The following is a 12,477-nucleotide window of genomic DNA, read 5'->3' as shown; positions in this document are numbered from 1 at the left end:
ATGGTTTTGACAACAGCTGTGTATAGACAACAGGGTTGTGAATCACCGTTGTTCAGCGAAATTATTCCTGTATTTAAATGGTTGTTCGCAGATATGAGTATAAAATATAGCTTTCGTAATATATGTTGTTGCATTCTATTTAAATGCATGTGCTCTATAAAAAAAAATAACAAGTAACAAATCAGATCATACAAATACCGTCTAATTATAAACCCATATTTCAATTTAACTATATCGTGTTTGTACTATCTCCACAAATCAAAGGTTATCGATTCATTATCTCGCACTAACCCTTAACATTAGTCAGCATTCAAAGCCATGATTTGAGATATTTGTATAACTGTATAGCTCTCTGAAAATAATATCGCATGGTGAACGCATGATGAGCTCACGTTGAACTTACGCGGATCGCACAGTGAACACACTTTGAACGCAAGATGAACACAATGTGAGCGCACAATGAATGTTCAATGAGAGCACAGTGAACACATGAAGAGCACACGGTGAAAGCAAGGAGACCACATGGTGAGCGAACGGAAACATTGCGATACAGAACGTTTCAGGGACTGTAAATCCACGGCCACGCGGATTTCATTAGTCTGGAGCGGTCCCCATCCTCATCATACGAGAATGAAGAACCAATCTAACTTTTTGTAGCATTTTCAATAACCGTGACCTTGTTTTACCTTTAGGCAAACTACATTTGTTGTTTCTCTTCATTATTAATGTTTAAAATAAATGAAGAAGAAATACATAACTTGTATCAAATTATATAAATAAATATCAATAGCAACAGGGTTCGAATTGACTAGCTCTCTAACATGGCCAAGTCACCAAAAGGAAATAATTTGGATATATGATTGTTCGGTTTGTATGGGGTTTTAATAAATATCTTAAGGTATTTTGGACATACATACAAGGTGAAGATAACGAACAGTGATCAATTTCATAACTCCTACAAGCAATACAAAATAGATAGTTGGGTAAACACGGATCCCTGGACACACCAGAGGTGGGATCAGGTGCCTATGAGGAGTAAGCATCCCCTGTTGACCGGTCACACCCGCCGTGAGCCCCATATCCTGATCAGGTACTTATGAAAGGTTCTTATAAGTACAACTTACAAGGTGTGTATTTAAGCTACTTCAAAGCCTTAATATTTGCAAATTAAATTGAAATAAGGTAAACAAAAAAAATAATTTAAAATTCAATCGAATATATCTACTAGCTTTTGGTAAAAATTTGCCATACTTGGGCATGAATGGAAATCCATGATTTTCATTATTATTATTTATAAAGAGACTGCATATGAGTAACCAGGGTTTTTTTATCAGTAATTTGAATTATGCAAAAAACTACAGGTAACTTAAACTAAACGCATGTGCGTTTGTTTCATACATTTCTTCAAATATGGTTGTTTTGATATATCATGTCTCTCCTATCATAGAAATTCGAAATTTTAACAATAAAGTAAATAAAATTCACTCGATTGGCCAAGCAATGGGCTATGCGTTATGTTTTATATTGACTTTATCGATACAATTTCGAATTCCTGTGCTCCGTGCAGTACATAACTTGCGCAGCGGTGGATCCAGAAATTTTCGGAGGGGGGGGGGGTCAACAAAATGTTTATCTTTTCGCGTCCCCATCGGCGTGGGTTGGGGGTTGAAGACTCCCAAAACGACAACAATAAAAATTAGGATCTTTTGTTCACAATGTTTGAAGGTAGCAACTCCTCTAACTAGATCCACCCCTGCTGTGCGCATAGTCAGACAAGTGTACATGTATCTAGTGTTTAGGCCTAGTATCGTAACTAAAGATATAGTAAAAATGACATAATGTACATTTTTAAACAATGTTCGATAGGCTTACCTGTTATTCTAATAATCAAACTATCTTCTAACTTCTTTATTCACACGTGTGTAGGTCTACCATTCAGTGTGGCGAGAGGTGTAATGCTACAGCCGCCAAAATTGCTAAACATTTTCGTAAATCATTTCAAACAAAATAATCAAAAGGGAAATAAATAAATATATATTAATGTATATACAGTTTAATATTTCGGCATCTTTGTATTTAAAATTACATTTTTAATGACTTGATATAAGCCAAGTACAGATGCGTAAACATCATCACATTATAAAATTGGCGGATTATACGATTCTTTTCATCCCGCGCTGCCAGAACTTTCAGAATCTCAAAGTATTACCACGATGTTTTCCGATTATGAAAATGCCTCCCTTGTTAACTCGGAGGAAAGTTGCCATTCAGATGAAGAATACAGTGACGACTCTTCCCTAAATGATTCAGACGTACCAATTGCCTCGAAGAGCTCCAAACACTCCAATATAAAGAACAAACACTTCAAGAACAAATCTTCATCTTGTGTTTTCACCTCAACACCAAAAACCTCCACCAGACACAGATCTAGCAGGTCGGTAAATACATGTACTTAGATATATGTAATGTTTATCCATATTTCCTCTCGCTCAATTGGGGGGGGGGGGGTGAAGAGAGGCGCCAGACAATAATCTTACATAATAGTCGGCCCCTAAAAATATTATAGTGGGAAGAGTGGTCCAGTAACGGGTAATAATCCTCCTAAGTTTTTAAAGAATTAGAATGAAAATATTCAAAGTTATTGTACATACAATGTACCTACATAATTTTATAATTTGGCATCAATATCAATATTACCTTTAACTGTTTAAGGTAGATCCACCCTTCTCTGGAAAAATTGTATTAATTTCCACTAATATATGGTGCATTCAGTTAACTGTTTAATTACATGTAAAACTTATACGGTACCAATTTCGATGCACCAGATGCGCATTTCGACAAATAATGTCTCTTCAGTGATGCTCCACCGAAATGTTTGAAATCCGAAATAACTATGAAGTTTTAGATCTAAATATAGCCAAAAACATCGTGCCAAACAATGTATACATATCAAAATCAGAAAATATTACATTATAATTAAACAACATCATAAAAATACATGAAAACTGTATAAATGACAAAATTATACTGTCAATAGTTTAGAAAAACCTTCTTTATAAATATACTTAAATTGATATAAATACATTGTGGATCGGGGAATTCAATAGATATTAGCACAGGAGTTATTGGCCCTGACAACACTTTTTTAGAAATAGATAATTTATTTATAAATTATAGAAAATATTAACTTTTTGGAGCTACCTTAAATACTTTTGCCTTTATGTTGCTAGGTTTCTATTGGAGGGAGATGTACCCCCCCCCCCTCCTTAGCCTGAATTTGCAAAATTCAGGATTTTTAATATGTATTGCATACTAAGTGAATCATATTTAATTATATCATCCAGCTTCCAAGAATATCGTCCTTTGAGATGGATACATCATACCAGACGGGACAAAAAGCAAAACTCGCCCAGGTGAAGAGGTATGTTGAAATATGATTTAGAAAATAATCCACTTTTTCTCCATCCAGATTGTGAAAAACTAAATATTCTGTTAATATTATACAATTCATTTAATTGTTAGGAATTTTAGGAAACATTTGATTAGTGCAGAACTCTCAGTCAATGAGAGTAAGTGATACTCTAGGTAAATTAAATCAGAAGGTTGATTTGCTCCCTCTGTCACTTCTTAATTGCAAAAATCCTTTTGAACAAGATTGTGATAAATAATAATATGCGTGTAATACAAGGGGAACCAACATTTTATTTAACTGGAATCATAACAATATATGTTATTATGTGAGGTGGTCAGACCGGGGTTCGATTGCTGATGGCTAGATGCCCCATTTGGTAGATAGCCTAGTCAAATTAAGCAAATACATGAAGCAACATTGAAGAAATTGCAACACAAATCATTTTAAGTAAATTTTATTCTTGATCATGTATATTTTCATGTTTGAAAATCTGAACTACAAAATCTTTGCACAAATCATGATTGTGGGGTAAAAAGTATGATTTCGTTTAAAAAATCACAAAAAAATCGGAAAATGATCATCATTGAGTCATGATGAGCGAAATAATATTTCTGAACGCTATTATTCATCAATGATAATGTGAATATTAATGTCTAAAGAGATGAAAATAGTATTCCGTGTCCAAAGCATCATTTTTGGGCCAAAATTGAAGTTTTGTATGAACAAAAAATCACCAAAACTGGAAACTCTCAATCATTTACTTAAAGAGAATCAACTATATTTCTGAACAAAATGGTTTATCATTCTGAAATGTAAATTTTGATATTACAGATCATAAAAAGTTAAATCTTTTCACAAAATATCATTTGGGACAATTGAATATGATTTTGTTCAAATATCACATAAAATCGTGTGATCGTATGCAGCGTTGATTTTTATTGGATGAAATCGTCTTTCTCAACGATACTACTTTCAATGTGCATCACAACAATTCATTTTGCATACATAGACGAGAGAAATTGTAGCATTTATTGTCGATTTACCATTTACATGTGTTTTAAATGAAATAAGCAAACATATTTGGTATCAAATTCTGAACTAGGAATCTACGTTAGCAGTGCCATTTTCTAGATCATCTTCTACCTCATTTTGTTTTATGCCATTACTGCACATGCCTCGGCATTCACCACAAGCCATTGAACAATCCAAACCTCATTTACGACAAGTACATCTTTTGGAATCATAATTTGTTTTACAGTTACATTTAATAATGTTAAGAAGGTGTTCAGGAGCAGGTTTAAGTGTCATTTTCATCGGAATAAACATATTTTTCTCAATTCCCCATCCCCACTCAGTAGCATCACGCACAGTTTGATCTCCTTGCCAGATCTGACATTGAGAATACGAGCGAAGACTATGGTGACTGGCAGCATCAGGTGTGGGAAGTAAAGTTTGAACCATGACCAGTGTACATTTGTTTTGTACAGCCTTAGACGTAAATTTTCGCCACCGCAGAATCTGTAACCCTTCGTAGGGAATCCCGCCATACAAGCACGAAATTGCCTCCTCTCCAGCTTTTATCACTGTATCTTTATCAGAATTACTTGCAAAGAAAACAGCAGCTTGTTCTCTGAAATATCCACTGGACATACATCTCTTAAGCACCATTCCTTTCCCAATACCATATAATCGAGAGGTTGTGTCACAACCCGAGATGGCGTGAACAAATGGCAAATGTTTGCATGTACGCAGTTGTGTTAAGTAGGGCCATAGAAATATGTCAGGGAAAAGGCGTTAATAAACAGATCAATTTGTGACAAATTTTGTAAACACAACCCTTTTATACAAAAACAATATGTATATATCATTAAATGCATATTGACCTCTTATACATTTTTCACCAGACCGACAGTCTCTACATCAACTCTGTATCACGTGATCAAAAAACAAGATAAAAACGTATCGTGTATGTATAAATCGTTAAATTGGCACGATATCCAGATATCAATGCAAGTTGAAATTAATATAACTTCAAAGCATATTAATTTCTTAATTTGAAAAGTGCTGAGAGCAAGTTTAGTCTGACTTGTAACATGTCTAATTTTTGCATTGAATATGCAAGATGCAGCGATTTTTGCACATACGAAGTTGAATCTAGCCTGAAAAACATATTTTCTGTTGAAGTCAGAACTTGCTCCCCTAACTTTCTTTTGGCACTGAAGTTCACATGTCTCATATATCAAACATCTTTCACTTAAAAACCTCGGGGTGTCGTGCTAATGATGAAATTTTTATGTACAGAAACCCTGTTTATGCAAATGAGTCCATTGTGAAAGTAAATATACGTGTAGATTAGGAGCGATATCAAGATCACAATATAATATGGATATTACTTTAGCATGTATGCTATATAAAGAAGAAATTGAAACTTTTTCAATATCAAAGAGAATTAATATAACCCATTTGACAGAAACTTTTACGCGATTGTAGTTTACCGTTTGACAGCGGTGGTAAATAACGAAACAATATTTTGACATTTCCAACCACAAAAGGACTGTAGATATGTACGTCATGACCTTCGTCATGACGTAATTTTCATTGTGACGTCGTGCAATATGCCAGTGCGGTAAAGTATATTTATGTACAGCACTGGCATTAAAAATTTTATGAGGAAAGCCTTAACTCAACCGCGTAGTTGGACCAAACACCTTTGCGGTTCTGTTTATATTCCATATTCTACAGGTTTCACCACTTGTTTGCTTTGCTGATCGAAAAATAATGTCTTTGTAATGATCACAAAAATGATGGCAAAGAAGAACTAGGATATCAGTATCCTCTCCTATAACAACTGTTATTCTGCTTTCTGCACATATAAGGGCAGTTTTCGCTATGAGAAGATCAGCATCGTCATCAGCTTGAAGTACCTCAATGCCTTCATTTTGCATTTTTGAGGCTAATGGATTGATGGATTTATGTTTGTTCCTGTTATTGGCAAGAGAAAGTTCTTTCCTCATCTTGCATGGCATGGTCTCCGTGAATAAAACATCTGTTGTTTAATGTCCTTTGGATCTCCGCATGTGTGTAACATATTTCATTGTTGGACAATCTGGATATCCATCAAAAACTACAATTGCTTCTGGATAAGTCCTCTTTACATGGTCAATATAGATTGAACATAATTTTGAAAATGTTGTCCCCACCTCCCATGGAATTCTTTGTAAAAGCGATCCACCATCCAAGACGTACTGGGTATCCTGTTCCATTTGACCGTCAGCCAGACACTTATCGTCCCAAATGACGTCAGCCAACACAGCTTTAGAAGCTTCACATGGAAAGCTATTGTTATTATATCTTTATCAAGTTCGAGGGCACAAATGTCATTCCTTATAAGTTCTGCTGCAGTTTTTATTATCTTCATTTTCTCTTCCTCCTCGCTTTAATTATTTAAGCCTTTTAAATACAAACTGTGCAAGATACTTGAAGCCGTTTTGCGAAATGTTATAACATCTTTCCGTCCTTGTTTGTCTGACATAACAATGCGATCACCATAGTGTTCCCTCAACTTCTGTTTCATCCATTTTGTCGTGTAAGCCATTTCTCCACAAAGTGAGTGTATTTTGATGACTAAGTCGTTGACAATTACTTGCTCCTCATAAGAATCATTCAAAAAGCTTATCATGTCATCAAATTATTATTGCAGTGTTGAGGGTCTACCGATTTCATTCTGCTCACATGTACTTTTATCTGCAGAGAATTTTTGGCATTCTTTCGAGGTTCTAAAATTGGTACTGCATACATTGTGGTAGACTGCATCTGCTGCGTGCAGATCACTAACTGATGCTATTCGACCCTTTACTATCCTTCCCCAGTCATCGTTTCGCTTTTCACAAACTTTCAAAAGCGTGGTTTGAAATTCTAGTGTCCGAACTGGATACCACTTTGTTCTAGATCCTTTTCTAACAACTTGCTGGCCGCAAAACAAACAATCATCACGAAAATCAAATGAATAGTTTGACCTCAGTTTTGATGGTGTCGCTTCACACTCACTAGAAAATAACAAGTGTGCACTCTTTCGTTTAACAGTCTCTTTTTCGATGTAGTGAGCACGGATGAATTCACAGCGACATTTTTCATGAACTTTTTGCATTGGTTTGGTGAACAGTTCTTTGCCTCGTTCTCCGCTGGCAAGATCAATGTTTTCGCTACCTTTTGTAGTGAGAACAACAGCATCTTCTGACTTCACGGTTCCACAGCAAATCATACAATTAATCCAGTTGGTAGGCGTTTGGTTACTAAAATTAAATGGAATGAGCAATATAAATTTCATAATCAATTGAGAATAAATGGATTCGATAAAATTATCTGACGATAACAATATTATATGCGTGGAATTGTTACAGACCTAAAACAAAGTAATTAAACAATAATTAAATGTAAATTTGAAAATCGCTTTAAAAAGACTTATTGGCTTAGTCTATGTACAAAACTCAAATAATCTATTATTTTCAATTAAAATGGATATTGTACTCTTTGAAACGGAGTTCCAAGGAAATTTAACAACAAAATAATAAATGAAATGCAATTATTCATATTGTTTTTAACCAGTTTTTTTAAAGATAAAATGTTTTTTAAAAATACGAATTTCTTGCCCGAACTGGTTTCCATACTTTAAAAATTCGTCTGCCAAGGGATGACGTCATTAGCATTTTTATCAGAGAAAATTCACAATAAGCCTATATTATGCATTAATCATCACGAATTTAAGCATTCAATTGATATTATGAAATTATATAATATATACGGGGTGGAAAAGGCAAGTAGATATCACCATTTGCTTGTTTTATTATTCAAATTATCTAATCGTGGAAAGCCATTATATTTAGAGCTTAACTGGAAAACATCAATCAATACAGTAATAAAGTGGAAAATGACTGTTAGTAAACTTACCTCATGTTGATTAGAATCCGGAAAATGATAAGAAAAAATATCAGCATATTGAAAAGACGAAAATATTAGATTGAAGTATATCCATTATGCATATGACGTCATACTGATTCACCAAAACAAATATTATGACAGTCCAACAGTACCGTTGTCAAATTCCGTTTTTTTTTAAATTATCATTATTTTTTTCATATCTGTGCAGTGAGTTGAAATTTCAGGTTTTCATATAATGTTTACTTTGAAAAGCTCTACAATATAAAGTTGAATTCATTTATGTTGCAATTTTTTTCATTGTTTATTTTCAAATTGACTAGGCTAAGAGCATCTGACTAGAGATACAGAGGGTCTGGGTTTAAATACCGGCCTGCTCTGTTGCATTTCTCCCATTATGTTGCATATTAATAGTGAACTGTAATTACCTTCATCTGGTAAATGAACTGTCCTTTAGACTTTTTGTTCAGGATGACTTAACAGACTTTGTTTTCAGAATAAAAGTACACCAATTGCAATGCCTAGTACAAAATGAGACTGAACCGTGTTTGTTTACAAATATTTAAAGGACAAAGTTCATAGAAAGGTTTTATATAGTGAATGAGGAAATTCTATCCGTACACTAATGTGCATATTCTTCGAATTCTTTTTGATTATTATTATAGGCTATTATGCAGTATTTAATCAAACTGGATAAGAAAATGGACAAACTTCAAGATGACTTAAAACCGATGAGGGAAGAACTTGCAGTCAATAAAACAGGAACTAGGAGAGAGGAACAACAGAAACGTTATGTTTCTCCAAAAATTAGAGTATATGTTATGAATTCATACAATAACTGCGTTAATTATGAATTTTTGTAATTCCATGATAATTTAGCATTCAGAAAAGGGTAAATTCGTCATCAACTAGTTCAAAGCTGTTCTTTTTTCATGCATTATTTCCTTATTACCCCCTTGAAAACTGAGTTTTGGTAGGACTTGAATGATATAACAGAATTATGTCAAATGGTGCAGAAAGGTGAAATCTCAACTTGGAAATTCAACTCAAAATCCTTAGATTACTAAGCTAGTAATCTACCAGGAATCAATGTATATCCTCATTATTGACTGATTTGTCGGCATCTTCAATATGCTAAACAATTTGTTGTTTTGTCTCATGATTCAGAAACACCGAACTATTCCTCACTGTATATTATAATATTCTTTATTATGCAGACAGCTGTTCATGATGCATACAAACAGCTTGTGGACGAGGATGGTGCTGTCAGATGGCAAACTAAGCTTGAAGACAATAAACTAAAGTATGTAATTTTAATTCAGTTTGATCCATTTTCTAATTCAGGTACTTATAGAGCTCCACCCTATTGTGACTTATAAGCATATAATGGTTTGAAATGAAAAAGCTATTAAATCCCGCTAATATATAGTTTAGTTTGATCAATAACCAAAAGAAAATGCGTTTTTTGTCATCTTTTAAAGATGTCAGACATACATGGAGATACATGTCAACATCGGAAAATGGCACATTTTCTTTAAACAAAATAATAAAAATAAAACTTGATAAAATGATCAAAATATCAGCATAGGAGTTATTGCCATTTACAACATTTTCTTTTGTAGATAATTGATTTTATGGAATATATAAAATTTCTATAAACGATATATTTCTATGATGCAGAGTTCAATTTGATGTAGATGTTGGAAAAGTATATGCCGTCACACGAGGAAGGAGCTACTTTAAATATAAGATTATTGAAAAAACTTGTTCTATTTTACATGTAAGACCAAATAAAATTGTATTTATGGTTCTCAGACCAGCGTGCATCCATTCAGAGGTTGCCAATGTTATCGATTTTTCAATAAAATAAAAAGTTGGAAATGCGCTTACGTATGTTAGGGAGGGGGTGGTGTGCGGGAGGAATCTGAATTTCACATTCGGAAATTCTCTTTACACATTAATGCCTTTTGAAGTTTCATTTCGTTTGTTTGTTGTTTTTTTTTTCATTCAGGTAACAAACACATACTGACTGGTAAATGTTTGTTAAGACCTGAAAATCCCATCAGCTCAACGGTCCACTTGACCAGTGAATTTTTTTTTTATTTCAAAAACTTTATTTAATAAGCTTGAAATTATACATTTGAGACATTGTAAGATTCATCTAGTTTTTCCAATTTTAGAGCATCTTCTGAAGTAAACAAGGCCACCACACAGTCTGTAAAGAAGTTTGTAAAAGGGTTCTATCCTGAAGTCCAGGAAGGATTATTACAAAGTAAGTTATATTTAATTTATTGAATGCATTAACATTAGCATACTGCCTTCCTAACTTAAATCAACTGGGATGCTCTGTACGTACATGACCTGTTTTTAATTAAAACAATTTAATGACTTATTATGAGATTGATCACGATTTCTTATCTTCACTTTTTCATTCTGAAGGATGATTGTTAAAAAGTAAACAAGAACGACTGCAACGTTAAAAGAAAGAAAAAAAAAATTTAAAACTCTGAATGAGCAATATGTTGAGTAATGTGTGTGCAATATCAAGTACAAGAATGACCAAAACTCAGTCAATGTTGTGATATTGATCCTTCTTGTGCTTTATATTGTCTCATATTCTCTTGATAGATCTGACACCATTGGAGCAAAAATGTTTTTGGTAAATAAATCCTTTAAGATATATATATAGACACATACATGTATATTTTCTATTCTTGTAGCTACAATTGCCAGATATTTCGAATCAATGGCACAGAGAGAACATAACGAAAGAACAGGCAAAGTGGAGCAGCACAAAACCAAAATGCTCCACTACAGCAGGAGGAAGAGGGTACGAATTTACATAGTAGTCTTGTGAATTTTCAAGAATCTGTAATGATGTTTAAGGTGGCTCATTACACCCAGAAATGTTTTCTTAAATCAGTACGAATTGATTTAATCATAAAAGATATGATGATATATAGTAAGTAAATATACCAAAGAGGCAGAAAATATGCAAATTTGGATAAAAATATGATTTTCAAAACAATTATTTCAACGTAGTGTCATAAAGAGTATAAGTTTTAGTGTAGTGAGCTACCTTAAGAAATGAAAAGGCAATGTTGTTTATATATAATCCTGATTATGTTGTTCAGATATTCCTGATTATGTTGTTTAGATGTTCCTAATTATGTTTGCAGAAATTGCAGGGGAGAAAGTCCATGGTGGAAAAAAAACTGGGTGGGATGAGGCCAAGAAGAGACGTGTCGGTGATACTCTGGTGCCGTCATTTATGTCGTCAGAGAATGAGAACAACACCGACGATGAAAGTTTTTTAAAAACCAAACCTCTTCTTTGGAGATCAGAGGAATATGTGAAAATACTGGATGATCTTGATTTCAAATATGACAGGTCTATGTCTAAGCGTTCGCGCAGACAAATGATGAAGCGAATTAAAGGTGACATTCCCTCAGCAAGGCAGAAACCGACCCAGATTGAACCGGGGCATGAATGGGTGTTTGCTCATTGAAGCAATAATAGCTGTCATTTTAGTGTCAAAAGGTTTTGTAAAACTTTTTATTTCTTCATTTTGCAAATTTTCAAAATTTGAAATTTTTCAAAACTATTTTAAAAATCTGAAGATTATGAAATGAAAGCGCTTGCGTTAAAATTTTAACTGTGTGTACTGTTTATTTTATTTCTTTTAATATTTTATACCGGGCACTGATTTAAAAGAAAACTAATTTGGATATACATGTTTATATATATGTGTGTGTGTATGCCTGTTTATATATGTGGATGTGTTACTCTGTAAGTAAAAATGCTACATGTCATATGGCTACCATAAATATCAAATGTGTTTTAAGATTTGTTCTGTTGTTTTCCAACTGAAGGTACATTGCAATGGTAAAGCAATTTTTAGGTTTATATATTGTTCATGGATTTCACAAAATGCTATTGCATGCTATGGACTTGATTTGGATCTTCACGTAACATTTCATGTAATGCTACCTTAGCACCTCGTTTAAATGAAATAAAATGAGTGAAATATACGTGAAATTCCACATACAATTGTAAACTTGGGAGTATAGCCGGATTAATTGGCATGGCAAACTGAAATAAAATGAGTGGATTTTACGTGAAATTTCACA

At 33.6% G+C, this 12,477-nt stretch overlaps 1 protein-coding gene and 1 pseudogene across 1 annotated transcript in view; one reads left to right on the top strand and one right to left on the bottom strand.

Annotated features, from left to right (window-relative positions):
- Positions 1-12,477, bottom strand: part of LOC130049109 (uncharacterized) — a 253,249-nt gene that overhangs the window by 122,364 nt on the left and 118,408 nt on the right. The gene's annotated exons all lie outside the window — the stretch shown is intronic.
- LOC130049111 (uncharacterized) lies at positions 3,329-12,191 on the top strand (annotated as a pseudogene).

Source organism: Ostrea edulis, chromosome 8, assembly GCF_947568905.1.
Source record: "Ostrea edulis chromosome 8, xbOstEdul1.1, whole genome shotgun sequence".
NCBI lineage: Eukaryota > Metazoa > Mollusca > Bivalvia > Ostreida > Ostreidae > Ostrea > Ostrea edulis.
This window is presented reverse-complemented; position numbering and strand designations above follow the sequence as displayed.